This window comes from Hypanus sabinus, chromosome 15, assembly GCF_030144855.1.
Source record: "Hypanus sabinus isolate sHypSab1 chromosome 15, sHypSab1.hap1, whole genome shotgun sequence".
NCBI classification, from domain to species: Eukaryota; Metazoa; Chordata; class Chondrichthyes; order Myliobatiformes; family Dasyatidae; genus Hypanus; species Hypanus sabinus.
The window spans coordinates 35,215,324-35,238,342 of record NC_082720.1 but is presented as its reverse complement, the minus strand read 5'-3'; the positions used below and the strand labels follow the sequence as shown (position 1 = coordinate 35,238,342).

General features: G+C 40.4%; 1 long non-coding RNA gene across 2 annotated transcripts in view; it reads right to left on the bottom strand.

The window, feature by feature from the left end:
* Window positions 1-21,945, bottom strand: part of LOC132405417 (uncharacterized) — a 55,074-nt gene extending 33,129 nt beyond the window's left edge. Inside the window, exons 1-3 of one of the 2 annotated variants that reach the window (XR_009515861.1) lie at window positions 21,872-21,945; window positions 12,420-12,592; window positions 9,049-10,885 (exon numbers count right to left, since the gene is read on the bottom strand). This is a non-coding gene — a long non-coding RNA (uncharacterized LOC132405417). Of the gene's footprint in view, window positions 1-9,048; window positions 10,886-12,419; window positions 12,593-21,871 lie in introns of those variants that run through there. The other variant, XR_009515860.1, reaches the window with a different exon arrangement.
* Between the last annotated feature and the right edge of the window lie 1,074 nt (window positions 21,946-23,019).

Below are 23,019 nucleotides of genomic sequence, written 5' to 3'. Positions count from 1 at the left end.
AAATGCATGGCATTGTTCGGCATGTTGGAGTCAATTTCACACTATAGCATTGAACAATGATGTAATGGATTCAAATTCCAAAGCCTGTTTCTACTGTTTTGACTGTCAAAGCAGCTCACAATATGGGTGAATACAGCAGCTCAGAGATGAGCACATATTGTGTGACAGGAAATGGTCTTTCTTTTGCCTTTATTGCAGGCAGAAAATGATGGCAAAAATGATCTGTGTTAAACACTGCATATCCAACATGTTTCTGACATCAATAAATTGTTAACTTGTTTAATAAACTGGCTAATGCTCATTGGAGGATCAATCTACAATATATGTTTTCACCATAATTCTTCACCTATGCTTGGAGGGTGGAATAGCCAGTTCTTATCTTGTACACTGGATGGTTTAAAAAGAGGCGCCCCGGGAATAGTTGCAAAATCTTAACATTCTTGCTTTAATGCTTCTGGCTGAGATAACTGGATCTGGAAATTTGTGTCATAGGACTAATTCCCAGATTTTTCTGCAGATGAAAATGTCAAACCTTTCAAGGGCAGGTTCCTTTGCTGTTATTGCAAATAAGCCTGTTTAAAAATGTGGTAAGGCTCCTTATCAAAAATCTCTTTTTCTGCAACACATTATTTTAAGTGAATTTGATATTCCTCTTATTTCCATTGAATTCTACTGAGCAAAAACATGCTAGCAAAATCTGTTACTGAATTCCTTATTAAATGCACATAATCTCTTAAACACTTAATTGCTTTTTTCGATAGTACTCCACAAATATTGCTCCAGGCTGAATCCAGTTGTTTCGCTTTAGCTGGAATGCATTTTCATATATTTTATAACTAAGTCATGAAAAAATCTCCATGTGCAAGCTATGGCTTTATTGCACAAATGTGTTGGTACTTGCCTTATAGTCCCAGAAGGAATATTTGGCTAACAACATAACTCAAAGTTAAAGAAAACAGACTTGAAAGTGCTGACTAAGTTTTTTATGACCTGATGGATTTTATCTTGCTCTCACAACTATTTTCTGAATATTGCAGGTTTGAAATTATTTTGTGATTGGTATCATATCATACAAATTGCATCAAATGGAATACTAGCTGGATAGTGCTGAATTTAGCTGGTCGGAAATGCTGGCAATCATCCACAGAAACTGAAATATGTTCCGGACTTCCATACACATGCTTTGTGGCATGCAAATCTGGGATTTACTTGGAATTTTGAACAGCTGAATGTGTCATTTCACTGTTACGACTTCACATGGCTTCAAGGCCCCATTAATTTTGACGTGGATTGTAGCCCAACAGATTAACAATTAATTCCTTTACCTTCCTTTAGTTTAATGCTATTTCATTATTTCTAAGTATTATTAATTAACATTAAAATACTGAAGAAGTTTGATCATTTCAATTTTTTTTTTAAATATTTATTTTGCTAAAATGTATTTTCTGACTCATTTGGTGTAGAAAACCAGGAATGAATTCCACATAGGCTTTGGTGAGTTGCGTATAAGCAGACCATGGAGTCAATTCTCAAGTTCATTGTCACTTGACTTTACATATGTATAGGTGTCCCCACTTTACGAATGCTTGCTTCACACCGCTTCACTTTTACAAGCTATCTACATTAGTAACCTGTTTTCACATTACAAAGAGAATTTTCACTTTTACGAAAATTTTTCCCACCTAAGTTAATGGTTCTTCGCTTTATGCATGTAAAATGTACAGTGTATGTAATCAAAATGACTTCTTTGGTTTGCCAGAGTAGGAATGCTTTTATGTCTAATAAGTGTTTTTTTCTCGCAGTTGTTTAGCTTTGGACTTGCTGATATGGGGATTGTATTCATTTGTTAACCAATGGGGAATGCTATTTTGTCTTGTGGGGCTGGGAGCTTGGGGGGTTTCGCGGTCTCTTGAGACGCTGAGGAAGGTGGACGTGCGCTGCACTGCTCGGTCGACCACCAGGATGGTCCCAGGTGCGATGACGTGGAGGTTGGAGGAAAGCGACAAGGGGTCGAATGGTTCAATGGTTGAGCTCCAACGATGTGCACTAAACTGACTGAACTTTGATAAGTTGGTGCCTTTTGCTTTATTTTATTTTCCTTCATATATACTGTATTGCATAGTACTCCTTTAGTTTTAGTAAAATCTTTAAAGTGTATTCTGTAACGGTATCTGGTGTGAGTTTGATATTGTGTGTGTACGCGCGGCATAAACTTGATTCTCACAGCACCTGCGTGTACGGGAGGTGGGGTTGGTGTGTGGCTGGATCTCCTTTTCCCCTAGACATATACCAGCCTGTTGGGTAAGTGTTACATGCCATTTTGGTTTAAGAAAGGTTTCATAGGAACGCTCTACCTTTGCAAAGGTGGCGGGTGGGGGGGGGGGGGGGGAAACGGGACGACACCTGTACAAACAAATGAAACACCATCCTTCCAGACCACAGTGCACCTTCAGAACATATATCACACACAGCACATCAAACAAAATATTACCATAAATAAGTTAATAAAGTGTAAAATTTAATTCAAAGTGAATGTAGTGTGCAGCACAGGTAAACAGAAAGCAGCAAACAGTACAGAAAATAATAAACAGCTCATTGTCCTAGTGATGAGACCTCGGTGGGGGCAGGATATTTATCAGTCTCATAGCCTGAGGGAAGAAGCTGCTACACAGTCTAACAGTTGTAGACTTGATGCACCTGTACTCCTTCCTGATGGTAGTGAGTCAAAGAGATAGTGGGATGGGTGGTAGGGATCCTCAATAATGCTTTGAAGCCTTTGTATGCAATGCTCTTGGTGAATGTCACTAAACGGGAGTGGGAGTGGTAAATGTTCGGGGCACTCTCCCAGTGCTTTTTCCTGTCCCCTGGACGGTCTTGCAGTCTGATGTTTTGTAGCTTCGGAACCACTCAATGATGCAGACAGATAGGATACACTCAATGGTGTTCCTACAGAAAGTTGTTATAATGGGGACAGGGAGCCTTGCATGCCTCAATATCCTCAGAAAGTGGAGACACTGCTGTGCCTTCTTGACTGATAAGGAGGTGCATGGGTCCAGGTTAGATTGTCTGTAATGTGCACACCAAGGAACATGTTCCTCTTCACTCTCTCCATGTCAGAACCATTGATGTGAAATGGACAGCAGTTACCCTGCATTTTCCTGAAATCCACAATCACCTCCTTTGTCTTGTCCATGTTGAGACTCAGGCCAACTGGGAATGCAGGCTGTGTGAAGCAACCTACTTAAGTGCCAATAAATTTAAGCACACTTACATTAGAGTGTTATGTGGGAGTAAGAACAAGAGCAGAGATTCTGATGTAACATATTTTGTTTTTAAATTCAGATAAACTGCTGAGGAACATAGTTAAATGTGTCTGATGGTACCAAATCTGGATATATAACTGGAGGTTTTATCGCATGGGTCAGAAATGCAAGTAAACTGGAACATCCTGATGGAGCATACAATAAGAAAGTGGCTGTTGCAATTAAGTTGGTAAAGTTAGTGATGTACCCACACTAGGTAAACGCAGCAGTGGTCGGTAGCATCAAACACTTATGGTAGCAAAATAGTAATGTACACGGCTTTCAAATTTCTGTTTCCATGAAGTGATCAGAACTGAATTTTGAATGCAAAGTACCACATGTAGGAACAGCATGTTGGACTGGGGCTTAATTTTTGAAGGAAAAGTGTTTAATTAAAGTTAATTTTTATATAATTTATAATTTTAGAATAGTACCTCACAGTACAGACCCTTTGGGCCACAATGATATGCCGACCTTTTAACCTAATTCAAAATCAATTTTACACTTTCCTCCCACATAACCCTCCATTCTTGTTTCACAAATGTGCCTTTCTAAGAGCCTCTTAAAAGTCCTTAATGTATCTGCCTTTATCACCCATCCTCGCAGCCACCACTCTCTGTGGAAAAATACTCCCTCTGACATACTCCCTATATCTACTGTATCTTCAATCACCTTAAAATTATAATCTATAAGGGATTATTGAGGAGTTATGGAATTATGTGGAAATTTCAGATATTAATTCAAATGAGAAGCAGTCTTCAGTTTTTAATGTAAATTGCAAGTAGCAATCAGCTTGAAGTTAAAGGGACACTTTTTAAAACGATGCTGAGTGTACAGCACAGGTTGGCCCACAGCAGGTGCTATGTTTTGTAACTTGAAAACATAAAAAAAACTAACACAAAGGAGCAACAAGGGACCTGGGAATGCATGTCTAACTTTGTCTTTACTTAAAGAGAGGTGCATATGTATGACATAATGGCGTGGTGACGTATGCTATTCATGTACTAAAACCTGTAAACAAACATAATGCTTAATCAAACAATATATTTACAATATCACTCAAATATTACTGAAATATTAAATACACAACACTCCTCCCTGCTGAGCTATAAACTCCAATTCAATATAACTCAAAGTGCAAAGTATTGCTCTCTAGCCATCTCTGTGTGTGTATGTACACACACATACACAGCATACTATATTTTACAACTACCTACAATATAGATATCCACAGGTCCACAGGGTAGTAAATTGCACAATTCAGCTTAATCACTGTGGAGGATTTCTTACTCTTGTGGGACAACAATTTTCCTGACAAGGGGTCATTCTGCTTGGTAAGAGAGAATTGTGGCTGTGAAACTGTTTCAGATCCTGGGGCTACCTCCATGGTGGTTATAAGAGTTGACTCTGGGGCTGCAGGAAATTGTTCTGACACCTCTGGACACCTTTCTTCTGAACGTGTTGGCATCCCGAACAGTGCATGGCAAGCTTCACTGGACGATGTGGATCATAATGTGTGAGTACAGTGTTTGATGCAACCATTTCCTTTCTCTTTTGGAAAGCCACCTCACACAATGTTGTCCATTGCCATTTCTTCTCAGTCTGTAGTAAAGGGTAGAGCACAGTAGCCAGGTTTGGCAGGAACTTGTAAAAAGGACCATAACTGTGACACATCCTTTTGTCTTGGGACATTTTTGTGCATCTGTGGTGTGACCACAGTAAGTGATACATGGTTTAAAGAATTCACCTCTGTTGCATTGTGCTCTAAGCCCACAATCTTCTCATTTTAACACTGTCTTGAGATTTTGTAGATGTTTCTTGTCATCCTTGCTGGTAAGAATGATGTCGTCCAGGTAACACTGAGTGTCTGGGCAGCCCTGCAGTACCTGATACTTAGGTTTCTGCAGAATGCAGGTGCAGATGCTACTCCAAAAATAAGCCAATCTTGTAAAGACCCTTTCTTGACGATTGGGGTCACTGGTGTAGCCCATAGGCTCCACTCAATCTTGTAAAGAATTCCTTCAGCCTCCATGCAATCTAGCTCACTGGCTACTTTATCACAGATGGTAAAAAGAACCGGACAAGCTTTGTAAATCTTGGGTTTGGCATTTTCATTGAACACAATTTTATCCTTGATATGTTTGAGTTTTTCAATGCCATCCCTTAACTACTGTGGCATCATCCAGTACCTTTCTTAGTTTGTTATCAGTTGCCCCTTTCGAAGGGGATTGGACATGCAAATAGTGGATTGATTTTCAATCAATTTGTAGTTGTTTCAGCCACTCTTGTCCCACAATACTGGACCCCCTGTATTTTCCACATACAAATTGTATTTCACTGTTATGAATGCCATTCCCACAGGAACGATAATTTCTCCAGTATATTTTCTTAATTAGGTAAATGCATAGGCTTCAGTTCAGTATCTGTGAAATAATATTCAATCTCATTTTGTACAATGACTGAAACAACCGAGCTCAGTGTTCAATTTAATTTTAATTAATTTGCCATTCACTTCTCCTGTAAACTATATCACTTGCCTATTGTTAGAATTCACATTGTAAATCTCAAAGCTACGCAGTCCTGTATCACTGTCCAGGTTTTTCATCAATAGCATGAAGTTTACTGCTTTTTTCGGAAACTGCAATGTGTGTTTTTATCTTTATCTCTTTTGTGTTCAGTACACTGTTTTTGTCTGCCTGATATGCTCTTTGTACATATCCTAGTTTGTTGCATTGTATGCAAGTTTTGCGTTTGAATCTACATTGATCTGTTGTATGCGAGTCCCTGCCACAATGGTAACACAATTTGTTTGGCCAACCCAGTTTCTGTTTAGACACTATAATTTTGTTCACGCTGATGTTGACTCTTGACAGCAACTCAATTGCATCTCTGTCTGCTGTTTCCAATGATAAAGCAATATTAACAGCTCTTTTAAGTTGTGCTTCTGTTAGGAACCAGTTTTGAATGCTTTCTTGCAAGATTCCACAAACTAAACAATCTCTCAGTGTATAATAAAGCCCATCACTGAACTGACAATAGTCAGGCAATCTCTTGAACTCAGCCATGTATGCTGAAATGGAGTCCCCTTCCTCTTAATTCTGCTTATGAAACCTGAAGTGTTCTGCAATCAACAATGGCTTCGGTTCTAATTATTCCTGCATTGCTTTCATGATATCTGCAAAGCTCATTTCAGCCAGATTGGTTGGAGCAGTTAAACACCTAAGCAAACTGTATGAGGGGTGATTGATATGTTCGTGGCCTAAGATAGAAGGAGTCAATTTTAGCACATTTATTTTTCAACATAGTCCCCTCCTACATTTACACACTTAGTCCAGTGGTCGTGGAGCATATGGATCTTGGACCTCCAGAAAGTGTGCACAGATGGGTGATTGATGAGTTCATGGCCTAGGATAGAAGGAGATGATTTACACAGCTCTCATTACATGCACATGCAGGTCAACTTGTTGAGTGATTATGAAGAAAGTTTAAAGTTAATAACTCATCTCCTTCTACCTTAGGCCACAAACCTATCAATCATCCCTGCTGTGGATACTTTCTGGAGGTCCAAGATCCATATGCTCCATGGCCTCTGAACTAAGTGTGTAAATGTAGGAGGACACTATGTTGAAAAATAAATGTGCTGGGTTTTCTAAAATTGACTCCTTCTACCTTAGGCCACAAACTTATCAATCACCCCTCATATGCCTTAAAATATGATGCACTCAGTAAAATTGATACTTGTTTCTCATTGGTTATTCGATTTGCCTTAAAATACTGCTCAATACACTCGACATACAAGATCCAGCTACTTGTATTAGAATCAAATGCTTCTGACTTTCCGATTTAGCCAGCTATTTTGCTCTTTTTTAAATTTATGGTTATTATCAAACAGTACCCACCGCTTATAAACCTGTGAATTTGTCCATTCTCTGCCTTTGTTTTAACTCAACCATGTCCCTCTCTTCCAAAGAATATGTTTTATGCCTCTTTTTTCTCTAACGTTTCTTGCTGCGCTTTTTAAAAACTCGAATATCTTAAACCATAGAACAATACAGTATAGAAACAGGCCTTTTGGCCCTTCTTGGCTGTGCCGAACCATTTTTTTTTGCCTAGTCCCACTGACCTGCACCTTGGCCATATCCCTCCAAACCCCTCTCATCCATATACCTGTCCAAGTTTTTCTTAAATGTCAAAAGTGAGCCCGCATTCACAACTTCATCTGGCAGCTCATTCCACACTCCCACCACTCTCTGTGTGAAGAAGCCCCCCCTAATGTTCCCTTTAAACTTTTCCCTCTTCACCCTTAACCCATGACCTCTGGTTTTTTTTCTCCCCTGGCCTCAGTGGATAAAACCTGCTTGCATTCACTCTGTCTATACCCATCATAATTTTATACACCTCTATCAAATCACCCCTCATTCTCCTACACTCCAGGGAATAAAGTCCTAACCTATTAAACCTTTCTCTGCAACTCAGTTTCTCAAGACCCGGCAACATCCTTGTAAAACTTCTTTGCACTCTTTCAGCCTTATTAATATCATTCCTGTAATTAGGTGACTAAAATTGTGCACAATACTCCAAATTCGGTCTCACCAATGTCTTATACAACCTCACCATTACATTCCAACTCTTATACTCAATACTTTGATTTATAAAGGCCAATGTACCAAAAGCTCTCTTTACAACCCTATCTACTTGTGATGCCACTTTTAAGGAATTATGTATCTGTACTCCCAGATCCCTCTGTTCTACTGCACTCCTCAGTGTCCTTCCATTTACCTTGTATGTTCTACCATGGTTTGACCTCCTGAAGTGCAATACCTCACACTTGTCCGCATTAAACTCCATCTGCCATTTTTCAGCCCATTCCTCCAACTAGTCTAAATCCCTCTGCAAGCTTTGAAAACCTTCCTCACTGTCCACTACATCTCCAATCTTTATATCATCAGCAAATTTGCTGATCCAAATTGCCACATTATCAACCAGATCATTGATACAGATGACAAATAACAATGGATCCAGCACTGACCCCTGTGGCACACCACTAGTCACAGGCCTCCACTCAGAGAAGCAATCCTCCACTACCACTCTCTGGTTTCTTCCATTGAGCCAATGTCTAATCCAATTTACTACCTCTCCATGTATACCTAGTGACTGAATCTCCCGAACTAACCTCCCTTGCGGGACCTTGTCAAAGACCTTACTGAAGTCCATGTAGACAACATCCACTGCCTTCACTTCATCCACTTCCCAGGTAACTTCCTCAAAAAACTCTAATAGATTGGTTAAACATGATCTACCATGCACAAAGCCATGCTGACTGTTCCTATTAAGTCCCTGTCTATCCAAACACTTGTAGATCCTAGCTCTTAGTATTCCTTCCAATAATTTACCTACTACCGATGTCAAACTTACCTGCCTATAATTTCCTGGCTGACTTTTTGAGCCTTTTTTAAACAACAGAACTACATGAGCTATCCTCCAATCCTCCGGCACCTGACCCATGGATATAGACATTTTAAATATTTCTGCCAGGGCCCCTGCGATTTCAACACTAGTTTCCCTCAAGGTCCGAGGGACTTGCTGCACTTTAACAGGTAGTTTGTCATCTCAGATTCATTTTAACAATATCTCATTGCTACTGTCAAGTTTTATAAATTTTGCAACTCCAAAACATTAAAATTAATTGAAAGGATAACAATGGAGCTAGGAATGCGGGTCCAACTTTATTTTTAATTAAGGTGAATTATGTAAACAAACAAAAATGCTTAATTAAACAGTACATTTACAACATTACTCAAAAATCACTTAAATATTAAATACACATCAGCAGGGGGATGACTGGTAAGAGATACGGTTTACAAAGTAAAGTGACCATGAAACATTTTCATACATCACTTAAAATGCATTTATATGTTAATTAGTCTGCATTACCAGGCAACAACGGGCTTAAGTAATTTGTACAATTGTAAACAAGTTCAAGGAAGCTTGCAGACTGGACATATATTACCACTTAGCACATCAAATAACTGATCTATAAATAGTTGGAGATTCAGCCCTCACAACACTATTCTTGGCTGTCTGACTCTCTGGCCTCAGAAGTTTTTAGATTATCTGTGTGAAATAGTTAGTCCCAGCAAAGGTGTATTATCAATTACAATGTGCTTCCACTGTAAATATGGACCTCAAAGGAAACATTTGTCAAACACAAAATATTGAAGGAAATGATGTCATTGTCACAATGCAAATTGTATGGAATCACAATTAGCATCTTTGCTCTTAAGGGTATAAGAATATGATGTATTTTGAGTGTTCTTTGCTCCAGAGAGAAAAGCCCAAGTCTGCACAACCATAAGACATCGGAGCATAATTAGGCCATTTGCTCCATTGTGTGCTCTGCCATTCCATCATGGCTGATTCATTATACCTCTCAACCCCTTCTCCTGCCTATTCCCTGTAACCTTTGATACCTTTGTAGGTTTTTGCAAATAAAATAACTTGAGGAGTTTTATGTTTAAGAAAAAAACTGTACCATCTCGTTTATTGAACTGCACAATACTGAATACAATGCACGGTAAAAGTACTTTACATAATTATGTAATCATGTCAACCGGCCCCTTAAAATGAACCTCAACTCAATGTCAGTGGCTGTGAATTCTGTACGTTTCCACCAATTACGTTACCCTACACAGACCCCCCTCCCAAGTATTTACTAAAACTGGCATTCTGAGCTTGAATGAGCTGCTTGGCTTGAGTCCTATGATTCATGGGTGGAGGAACAGCAGGTGCCTCTGACTTGTCTAGAGGTGTGTTGACATGCTCATGGTCATGTCATGATGGCAGGGGCATGGTAGCAGAATTCTTCAATACTTGGTGGGGCAGTTTGAAGCAATCTACCGAAACACACTCAGATATACCCCTCTTATCTATGAAAAAAGTTTGTTTTCTCTGTTCCAAAATGTAGAACAGGCCATTGAAAGGGGACCTAAGGGGATGTTGGATTGCATCATGGGGCTTACAACAAACAGGGCAGAATGTATATCTACAGGAGCTCAAGAGTGCTGTACACCATGATGGAAGGTAGCAAAAGGTGCACTGTTATTCTATCAGCCATTTCATCAAGCTCCCGATAGCCCTTCATAGATGCATTAGTGAGGGCTATGTGAACTTGCTCAGGCATTTGCTGCATGAAGAGGTATTTAAAAATAAAACAAGAATGGGGAATTCCCAGGAGAGAAAGCATGTGGTCTATTAGCTCCAACTGCTGGGCATCACCAAGGCCGGGCAAGAGGAGCAACTGTTTGGCACGCTCAGACTCAAAAGTCTGTAAAAGGTGAGTTTTCAGCAATCAATATTTATTATGTTCAGGTGGATATTCTAGTAGACTCACCAGTTATGCAGCCATGGAGTTTCTGAGCGATGCTGCCGCATAGTAGAATTTGGTGTGGTCCGCAGTGTTTTCTTGCATCTCGAATTAGGCCTCAACTTGTACAAACCACGCAATGGCATTTTGCCCCCAAATCTCTGGCAGTTTCAAAGCGACTATGTTGGCCAACATGTTCAATAACTCTGGAGTTGTCCTACTGCATCAGGGTCACCAATGTAGGTTATGTTTAAGAAAAAACTGTACCAAAACATTTATTGAACTACAAAACACTGAACACAAAGAGCAGTAAAAGTACTTCATGTGAATACATAATTCTGTCAGACCTGCCTCTTAAAGTGATCCCCAACTCATTGTCGATGGTTGTAAATTCCGTATGTTTCCACCAATTACATTAGCCTACACCCTGAATAATCAAAAACCTATCAATGTCTGCTTTAAATATATCAAATGTCTTGGCTTCCACAGCTGTCTATGGCAATGAATTCCACAAATCCACCATCTTCTGGCTAAAGAAATTTCTGGCAGAGTGAAGACTGAGACAAAATACTCATTAAGTTCATTTTCCATTTCTTTGTCTCCCATTATTCCCTCTTCAGTGTAATTTTCTAGCAGTGCACTATCTGATAAACATTTTGTATCTTCCTTTATATTACCGGCTTGGTTAACTTTGTACTTCATTTTTTTCTCTCCTTGTAGCTCTTTTTGTTGCCCTCTGTTGGCTTTTAAAAGCTTCCCACTAATTTTTGCTATATTATATTGCCCTCTCTTTTTCTTTTATGCTATCTTCGACTTCACTTGTCAGCCAAGTTTGCATCATCCTCGCTTTAGAATACTTCTTTTTTGGGATGTATCTCAGAATCAGAATCAGGGTTAACATCACTGGCATATGTCATGAAATTTGTTGCTTTATGGCAGCAGTACATTGAAATACATAATAATAAAAATGCTATAAATTACAATAAGAAATATAATAAAATATTAGGTTTAATTAGTAGTGCAAAAAGAGAGCAAAAAAGCAAGAGTGAGACATTGTTCATGGGTTCGTTGTCCATTCAAAAATCTGATGGCGGAGTGGAGGAAGATGTTCCTGAAACAATGACTGCATGACTTTAGGCTTCGGCACCTCCACCTTGATGGTAGCAATGAGAAAAGGGCATGTCCTAAGTGATGGGAAACCTTAATGGTGGACTTCTTGATGTATCACCGTTTAAACATGCCCTTTATTCTGGGGAACTAGTGACTGTGATGGAGCTGAATTTACAACTTTCTGCAGCTTTTTTCCCCAATCCTGTACAGTGGCCCCTCCAAACAAGCATTCTTACATCTGTAGAAATTGGTGAGTCTTTGGTGACATACCAACTCACCCCAACCTGCTAATGAAATTTAGTTGCTGTCATGCCTTCTTTGTAATTGCATCAATATGTTAGACCCAGGATAGATCTTCAGAGATGTTGACACCCAGGAATGTGAAGCTGCTCACTCTTTCCACAGCTGACTCCTTGATGAGGAATAATGTGAGTTCCCCCTCACTGAAGTCCACAGTCAATTCTTTGGTTTTACTGATGTTAAGTGTTGTGACAACACTCAAGCAGTAGATCTATCTCACTCCTATAAATCTCCTCATCACCATCTGAAATTCTGACAATTGACAAATTTATAGATGAAATTTGAGCTGTGCCTAGCCACACGGTCATGGGTGTAGAGAATAGAGCAGTAGGCTAAGCACTCACCCTTGAGGTGCATCAGTGTTGACTGCCAACAAGGAGCGAAAGTTACTTCTGATCCACATTGACAGTGTATCCTGATGAAGAAGCCAAGGGTCCAGTTGCAGAAGGAGGTATAGATGCCTAGGTTTTGGAGCTTGTTGATTCGAATTGAGGGTATCATTGTGCTGAATGCTGAGCTGTAATCAAAAAACAGCAGTCTAACATAAGTATTGCTATTGTCCAGGTATCTGAGACCAAGTGGAGAGTCCATTGTGATGACAGGCAAATTGAGCAAGTTCAGTTCCTTGTTTAGGCAGGAGATGATTCTGGCCATGACCAACCTCTCAATGCAAAGTAGTTGTGAGTGCAACCTGGTGACAGTCATTGTGGCAGCTCGCCCTGCTCTTCTTGGGCACTGGTATGATTGTTGCCCTTCTGAAGTAGTTGGAAACCTCTGACCACTGTAACATGAGTTTGAAGATGATCTTAAACTTTCTCACCAGTAGGTTGGCACAAGTTTTCAATACCCTACCAGATATACTGTCAGAGCCTGACACAGAGTTGGTTCACCTTCTTGAAAGATGTTCTGATGATGGCCTCTGAGACAGAGCTCGCATGGTCACCAGATGCTGCGGGGGTTCGCACAGGTGTAATTTTACTTCCCCTTTCAAGGTGTACATACATTGCCCTTTTTACATGTTCTTTCTGTCTCCCATTTTAATTTGTACCTCACATCCTGGCTATTATTTGGAGTCCTGTATATATCACCTTTTTCTAAGGATTTGATACTATTTTTTACCAACAAAGATGCACCACCCCTTCTGCCCACTTTCCTGTCCTTATGATACAATGGGCATCCTTTGATGTTAAGCTTCGAACTATGATCTTCTTTCAGCCATGACTCAGCAATGCCCACGTCACACCTACCAATCCCTAACTGCATTACAAGGCATCTACCTCATTCCGTTTGTTGTGTGCATTCAAATATAATACCTTTAGTCCTCTTTTGCCCCCACCATGTTACACTTCAACTCACCCCACTGACTGCAATTTTGCCCTATCATCTGCTTGTCCTTCCTCACAGTCTCACTGCACGCTGTATCTAATTGTACACCAACTGCCCCATCCTCAGCCCTATCACTCTGGTTCCCATCACCCTGCCAAGTTAGTTTAAACTCTTTGCAACAACTCTAGCAAACATTCCTGCAAAGATATTTGTGCCCCTCAAGTTCAGGTATAGGCTGTCCTGTTTTTTATACCGGTCATAGCTTCCCTGGAAGAGAACCCAATGATCCAGAAACCTGAAACCCTGCCCTCTGTACAAATTCCTTTGCCACACTTTCATCTGTCAAATCATCCCATTCTTACCCGCACTGGCACATGCTAGAAGCAGAAAGCCAGAGATTTCTACTTTTGTGGTCCAGCTTTTCAGCTTTCTACCTAACTCCCTATATTCTCTCTTTAGGCCCTCATCCCTTTTCCTACATATGTTGTTAGTAGCAATACTATATGTACTATGACTTCTGGCTGTTCACCCTTCCCCTTTAGAATGCTGTGGACCCAGTATGAGACATCCCTGACCCTGGCACCTGGGAGGCAATGTGCCATCTGCGTGTTTCTTTCACATCCACAGAACCACTTGTCTGCTCTTCTAACTATGGAATCCCCTATCACTACAGCACTTCTCTTCCCTTCAGAGACACAGAGTTAGATTCAATGTCAGAGACCCAGTTGCTGCCTCAATGGCCACATGGGTACTCTGCACTGTCTACCTATTCCCTTTCCCTCTCCTGATAGTCATCCAGCTACCTGCCTTCTGCAACTTATGGGTGACTACTTCCCTACAGATCCTATCTATTACCTCTTTATTCTCCAGTATGACATGAAGGTCATCCATCTGCAGCTCCAGTTTTTTAACATGGTCTCTAAAGAGCTGCAGCTCAATGCACTTTGTGCAGACATAGTTATCAGGGAGACTGGAGATCTCCCAGAGTTCCTACATCTCACACAAGGAACATATCTCTAACCTTGAAGCTATTCCCAATACACTTGCTATGTACTAATAGACAAAGAGAGAGGAAAAAAACTTACTAGAAACTTACATTGAACCTTTGCTTGTTCACACCAAAGCCTGTTGAGCCAAAGACTCCTACTCTAACCCTGGCCCACTCCAACAATGGCCATTCCACATAAACCTTACTTGCTCAGTTACTTATAATCCAAGCAATCTTCCGCTCTGGAGATGTACTGATAGTCCCTACCTGTTTTAAAAAACTGATCGATAAGCTCTAGAAGGAACTGTCTCCAACTCTCTCTGGAATCTCCTGCTCCACAAGCAAGTCCCACCAGGGCCTGCTTACTTTTTAAAACCAGCATGTAAACCACAACAAACTGCCTCCAACTCTCTCTATGATCTCCTGCTCTGCATTAAAGTTCTGATAAATCTCAGATGCAATCAACCTATATACACGACAGATTCTGCAAATGCTGGAAATCTAGAGTAACACACACATAATGCTAGAGGAACTCAACGTGTCAGGCAACATCAATGGAAAGGAATAAACAGTCAATATTCCAGGCTGAGACTCGCCTCAACCTATCATTAGAAGCCATGCTCTCTTATCCAGACAACATCCCGCTAAATCTCCTCTGCACCTTCTCTAAAGCTTCCACATCCTCTCTATAACAAGGCAACAAGAACTGAACATAACACTCGAAGTGTAATCTAACCATAGATTGTAGTATTACCACATGGCTCTTGAATGCAATACTCCAACTACCATAAGGCCCGCATACCATATGCCTCCTTAGCCACCCTATCAACTTGCACAGCAACTTTCAGAGATCTGTGTATGTGGACCTACACCTGCTGCTATTCCTCCACACTGTAAGAATCATACCATTATCCCCGTACTCTGCCTTCAAGTTCAACTTTCCAAAGAGAATCGCTTCATGTTTTTCTGGGTTGAATTTCATCTAGCACTTCTCAGCATAGCAATTCTATCAATGTTGCATTGTAACCTGCAACCTTTTCCACTACCATCCTTTACATCATTTGCAAACATCCTAAACCACCCTTTAACTTCCTTTTCCAAGTCACAGAACACCACTGGTGACCAATCTCCAAGCAGAATATTTTCCAGCTACCACCACCCTCTGCTTTCTGTGGGCAAGCTATGCAGCCTGGATCCCATGCCTCCTGACTTTCTGAATGAGCCCACCATAGGGATCCCTGTCAAATTCCTTACTAAGATCCAAATACATCCTCTGTTCTGTCTTTATCAATTTGTTCTGTCACTTCTTCAAAGAATTGGGAGGCATGACTTGCCCCTCACAAAGCCATGGTGACTATTCCTAATCAGACTATCCTTCTCAAAATGCTTGTCAATCCTGTCTCTGCAATTCATCTTCAATAGTTTGCCCATTACTAATGGAAGAGTCACCAGTCTATAATTCCCAATGTTATTGAGGTAAATTGTCTTGTAAGTCACTCTCTCTCTCGTTCTTATTTGTTCATTCTTCATCTGTTAGGACATAGTGGTTTAGTGAGAATGGTCCAGGGGCAGTGTTTTGTACTGTGCGTGGGATGTGGGAAGTCTGAGAGACCTCCAGTCTCCCAGATAAACACATTTGCACCCGGTGCACAGAAATGCAGCTCCTGAGAGAATGTATTAAGGAAATGGAGGAACTGCAGCTCAATGACCTTCATATGGGAGAATGAAGAGCTAATAGACAGGAGTTGCAGGGAAGTAGTCACCCCTAGATTGCAGGAGATAGGTAACTGGGTGACTGTCAGGAGAAGGAGGAGAAATGCACAGCCAGTGCAGAGTATACCACACAATAATAAGTACACAAATTTAGATACAGTTGAAGAGGACGACCTACTGGGTGGAGCCACGGTGACCGGGTCTCTGGCACTGAGTCTGGTCTTGTGGCTCAGAAGAACAGAGAGGTGAAGGGAACTGCAGTGTTGATAGAAGTTTCCTTAGTCAATGGAACGGAGACAACGTTCTGTGGGTGTGATAGAGACACCTAGATGGCATGTTGAAACTCTGGTGCCAGGATCAGGGATGACTCAGATTGAGTATACGGTATTCTCAAGGGCAAGGGTGAACAGCCAGAGGTCTTGGTACATATTGGCACCAATGACATAGGTAGACAAGGTGAGGAGGTCCTGAAGAGAGATTTTTGGGAGCTAGGAAGAAAGCTGAGAAACAGGGCCTCCAGAGTAGTAATCTCTGGATTGCTGCCAGTGAGGGCAAGAATAGGATAATTTGGCAGGTGAATGTGTGGCTGAGGAACTTGTGCAGGGACAGGTGTTCAGAATTATAGAGTGTCGGGATCTCTTTTGGGGAAGTTAACCTGTTCAAAAGTGACGGGTCACATCTGAACCTGAAGGGTTTCAATATCCTTGTGAACAGATTGGCTAGAGTTGTTCAGGTGAGTTTAAACTAATTTGGTCGGGAGATGGGAAATGGACTGATAGTGCAGAAGATGAGATAGTTGGTTTACAAACAGATGTAATGTGCAGTGAGACTTCTAGCAAGTAGAGTCTGAAGTTAGGGCAAAATTGTAGTTAACAGGATGAGTTGCAGCATAAAAGGTGGACAAAATTGAAAAGGGAGAACACAGGACTGAAGGTGTTAATTTGAATGCGCACAGTATATGGAATAAGGTAGATTAACTTGCAGCACAGTTACAGCTTGGCATGTGTGATATTGTAAGCACCATTGACTCATGGCTGAAAGAAGATTATAGCTGGGAGCTTAATGTCCAAGGATACTACACATTGTATCGAAAGGACAGCAGAAAGGCAGAAGGGGTGGCATTGCTCTGTTGGTAAAAAATGAAGCCAGATCATTAGAAAGAGGTAACAATCGTACATATTGAATCATTGTGGATGGAGCTAAGGAACTGCAAGGATAAAAAGACCCTGATGGGAGTTATATACAGACCCCAAAACAGTAGTCCACAAATTACAATGGGAGATAGAAAATGCATGCAAAAGGGCAATGTTACAATAGTTGTGGGGGATCACAATATGCAGGTAGATTTGGAAAATCAGGTTGGTGCTAGATTCCAAGAGGGGCAATTACAAGAATGCCTAGGAGATGGCTTTTCAGTGCAGCTCGTGGTTGAGCCCACTAGGGGATCCTCTATTCTGGAGTTGGTGTTGTGCAATGAATTAGAATTGATAAAGGGTAAAGGAACCCTTAGGGGAAAGTGATTATAATATGATCAAATTCACCCTGAAATTTGAAAAGGAAAAGCTAAAGTCAGATATATCAGTATTGCAGTTGAGTAAAGTGAATTACAAGGAATTGGCCAGAATTGATTGGAAAAGGACACTGGTAGGAATGATGGCAGAACAGCTGGGATTTCTGGAAGAAATTTGGAAGGCACAGGATACATACATCCCAAAGAGGAAGAAGTATTCTAAAGGCAAGATGACAAAAACGTGGCAAACAAGAGAAGTCAAAACCACCACAAAAGCCAAGGATTGGGAAGCTATTAAATACCAATAGAATACAACTAAAAAGTCATTAAGAAGGTAAAGATGGAATATGAAAATTAGCAAGCCAATAATATTAAAGAGAATACCAAAAGTTTCTTCAGGTACATAAAGTGTAAAAGAGAGGCAAGAGTGAATATTGGACCACTGGAAAATGATGCTGTAGTAATGGGGGCAAGGAAATGGCGGACACACTGAATCAACATTTTGCTTCAGTGTTCTCTTTGGAAGACACCAGCATTATGGTTTAAGTTCCAGGTTTTCGGGTCATGAAGTGTGTGAAATTACCATCACTAGGTCGAAGGCACTTGGGAAACTGAAAGGCCTGAAGAAAGATAAGTCAACTGGACCAGTGTTCTCAAAGAGGAGGCTGAAGAGATTGTGAACATATTAGTAATGATCTTTCAAGAATCCCTAAATTCTGGAATGGTTCCAGGAGACTGAAAAATTGCAAATATCATTCCATTCTTCAAAAAGGGAGAGGGGCAGAAGAAAGGAAATTATAGGCCAGCTAGTCTGACCTCAGATGTTAGAATCGATTGTTAAGGATATGGTTTTCGGTACTTGGAGGCACCTGATAAAATAGGTTATAGTCAACATGGTTTCCTCAAGCAAAAATCTTTGCTAACAGATCTGTTGGACAAGCAGGACTGACAAAGGAGGACCAGTTGATGTTGTGAACTTGAATTTTGAGAAGGCCTTTGACAAAGTGCCATACATGAAGCTGCTTAACAAGTTACATGCCCATGGTATTACAGGAAAGATTCTAGCATAGATAAAGCAGAGACTGTTTGGTAGGATGGGAAATGTGAGAATAAAGGAAGCCTTTTCTGCTTGTTGCTAGTGACTAATGGCGTTCCTCAGGGGTCTGTGTTTGACCAGTTCAATTCACGTTATATGTCAAAGATTTAGATGATGGAATTGATGGATTTGTTGCAGTTCGCAGACGATACAAAGATAGGTGGAGGGGCAGGTATTTTTGAGGAAGTAGAGATGCTACAGAAGGACTTAGAAGATTAGGAGAATAAGCAAATAAGTGGCAGATGGAATACAGTGTTGGGAAATGTATGGTCATGTATGGTCATGTGATATTTGCATTAATTTCAAGAGGACTAGAATATAAAAGCAAGGATGTAATGTTGAGACTTTATAAAGCACTGGTGAGGCCTCACTTCAAGTATTGTGACCAGTTTTGAGCACATCTTAGAAAGCATGTGCTGAAACTGGAGAGGGTTCAAAGACAATTCCTGAAGATGATGCTGGGATTGACTATGGGCCTGTATTCACTAGAATTCAGAAGAATGAAGGGTATCCTAACTGAAACCTATCAAATGGTGAAAGACCTTGGTAGAATGGATGTGCAGAAAATGTTTCCAATGTTAGGAGAGGCTAAGACCAGAGGACATTGATATAGATGACAAACAACAAGGATTCAGCACCGATCCCTGTGGCACACCACTAGTCACAGGCCCCCAGTCAGAGAGGCAACACTCTACAACCACTCTCTGGCTTCTCCCACAAAGCCAATGTCCAATGCAATTTACTACCTTATCCTGAATGCCGGGTGACTGAACCCTCTTGACCAGTCTCCAATGTGGGACCTTGTCAAATGCATTACTAAGCTCCATGTAGACAACATCCACTGTCTTGCCTTCATCCACTTTCCTTGCAACTTCCTTGAAAGACTGGGTAGACATGACCAACCATGGACAAAACTATGCTAACTATCCTTAATCAGTCCATGTCTATCCAAATACTTATATATTCAGAATCAGAATCAGGTTTATTATCACCAGCATGTGATGTGAAATTTATTAACTTGGCAGCAACAGTTCAATGCAATACATATCTAGCAGAGAAAAAAATAATAACAATAAATAAACAAACCAATTATGTATATTAAATAGATTTAAAAACATGCAAAAACAGAAATACCGTACATTGAAAAAAAGTGAGGTAGTGTCCAAAGATTCAATGTCCATTTAGTAATCAGGTGGTAGAGGGGAAGACGCTGTTCCTAAATCACTGAGTGTGTGCCTTCAGGCTTCTGTACCTCCTACCTGATGATAACAGTGAGAAAAGGGCATGCCCTGGGTGCTGGAGGTCCTTAATAATGGATGCTGCCTTTCTGAGATGTTGCTCCCTAAAGAAGTCCTGGCTACTTAGATTTACAACATTCTGCAGCTTCTTTCGGTCCTGTGCAGTAGCCCCTCCATACCAGACTCCATGCAGCCTGTCAGAATGCTCTCCACAGTACATCTATAGAAGTTTTTGAGTGTATTTGTTGACATGCCAAATTTCTTCAAACTCCTAATAAAGTATAGCTTTGAGCTTGCCTTCTTTATAACTACATCAATATGTCCCTCAGAATACCTTCCAATAACTGATGTCAGACTCACTGGCCTATAATTTCCTGGTTTTTGTTTAGAGCATTTTTTAAACAGCGGAACCACATTGGCTATCCTCCTCTCACCTCACTAAGTATGTTTTAAGTATCTCTGCTTGGGCCCCAGCAGTTTCTGCACTTGCCTCGCATAGGGTCTGAGGGAACACCTTGTCAGGCCCTGGGGATTAATCCACCCTGGTATGCCTCAAGGTAACAAACACCACCTCCTCTGTAATCTGTGCCAGGTCCATGAAGTTGATGTCACTGTGCCTCACATCTGTACCTATCTCCCGAGTAAATACAGATGCAAAGAATGCATTTAATATCTCCCCCTATCTGTTTCGGCTCCACACGTGGATTACCATTCTTTGTAATCACTGTTCCCTTTAATACAAAAAAGAAATACAAATCACTGTTCCCTTTAAGCTACACGGCCATGCAGTAACTGAAATACTCCTATGTACATAGCCTTTGTTGCCACACAACTGGAATTTTCTTTTATGTAATGTTTTATTAAAATTCCGTACTGTTTTCAGGCCATGTAAAAATGTCCCGCTCAGAACAATGGCTGGTTTGCTCAGCTGTGTAAAAAATTGGAGGGAATGTTGAATACAATAGAATCAATGAAAAAATATACACACATTCAAAGACTGACAAATAACCAATGTGCAAAAGAAGACAAACTGTCAAATACAAAATATTAATTAATATTAATTACATGAATTGTAAAGTCCTTGAAACTGAGACCAGAAGCTGTGGAATCAATTCTGTGCTGGTACCAATATGTACTTAGAAATCTTGCTGCTCACCATCCCTCTTAAAAATGTTATAGACCATCTGAGATATCCCTGACCCTGGCACCTGGGAGCCACATACCATCTACAAGTCTCTTTCATGTCAGCAGAATCTCCTGTTTGTTCCCCTAACTATTAAATCCTCAATCATCACTGCTCTCTTCTTCCTCCCCCATTCCATTCTGAGCCTCAGAGGAGACTCAGACCTGGTTGCTGCTGCTTTTCTCTGGTAGGTCACTCCCTCCAACAGTGTCCAAAGTGTTATAATTGTTATTGAGGGAATACCTTAGGGGTAGTCATCATTGTCTGCCTATTCCCTTTCCCTCTCCTGATAGTCACCCAGCTGCCTGCCTTTAGACGTGACTGCCTCCCTGTAGCTCCTACCTGTCACCTCCTTATTCTCTCAAATAATCTGCAAGCCTTCCATCAAGTTCCCTAACACAGTCTGGAAGTGGCTGCAACCAGTAGCACCTCACAGATGCAGTAATCAGGGAGGGTGCAGGTTCCCCAAATCTCCCACATTTTTCAAAAGGAGCACAGCAGTGAACTCAGATCCATTCTTGCTACTCTGGATAAAGAAACAGAAGCTTGACAAAAACCTCAACTTCTTCTCACAAAAGGCCTCTTGAGCCAAAGCTTCAGTTCCCTACTCTAACTCTGTCCACTTACACTATGGTTGATCCCTCTGCCTAAACCTCAGCTTCTTTTCATTGGCCCTTGCCAATTCCCTAATTACCTCAGCATTCTCAAGCTCTGCTTGCTTCTAAAATGTTGTATTACTCACCACAAGTAACAACTCTCATGATCTCAAACTCTGCAGAAGGTCCCAACAGGCCTTGTTTATCTCTGTAGTTCCTGTATTCAGGAGATTAATTTTTAATTTCTGAAGGCTCCAAAACACACGTGGTTTGCTGCCAATCCCAGTATTCACATGAACTGGGAACTCACCATTTGAAGATGTAATTAAATGCTACCTTGAACATTGAAAGGTTTTATTTCCATTTTAGTCTCTTCTAAATTATAAATATACGATAATTCAAAAGACTATACTGATTATGAATTTCACTTAAACAAGATACATCTTCGATCTTACTCTTACTTCACATTTGCATCTCAATCTGTAAATGTATCCCTTCACTGTAAGAAATCTGAAGGCAATCAAATTCTTTCACATACACATGGCACTACATTTGTATGTAACAATATGGTTTATCATGTTTGAAAACTAATCCCTTCATACTGCTTATGTTACTGAAATAATTTTAAAGCCTGAAAAATAAATGACAAAGCCTTAGAAAGGGATATTAATTAGTTATTTAATTCATTCCAATGTTTTGCATGAATTTTGAGATGTTTGTAATTTTAAAAATATACTTACCAATAAATGAATTATAAAATCACAAAATTTAAACCACTACAAACTTAAAATGTACATAAGGACCGCCTGTAACTTACTTGCTAAGTATTAGCATCAAAAGGGAGAAATAAGCAACACATTCTTCTCTAGTCAAACCTTTCCAGAATATCACCCTACTAAGAAATAAAAAAGCATCCATCCCCATACCCAGAGGGAATATGTTCTTGACTGGATCAGTGGCCAAATTAAACTCCAAGATAAGTGTCCACTGTTTGTTTGCATAGGATCTCCAGTCCCCTCTGAGGCACTCACAGCTAAAGAGAATCAATCGGCAGACAACTTGGATGATGCTGACCATTTCTGTAGGATGAGCTATTTTTAGAGATTGATGATGAGTTTCCATCTGAGCATCCTCTGAAGGCAAACACTACCTAATTCAATCCATATTTATTGATTGCTTCAACAGAAAACACACTTCAGGATAAACACTGAGAAGTAGACCCAAGATATTTGTCACAAAGCAGTGTGGGTTTACAGTAGAAATAATGTGATGAAACAACGAAAAAAAAAACAAT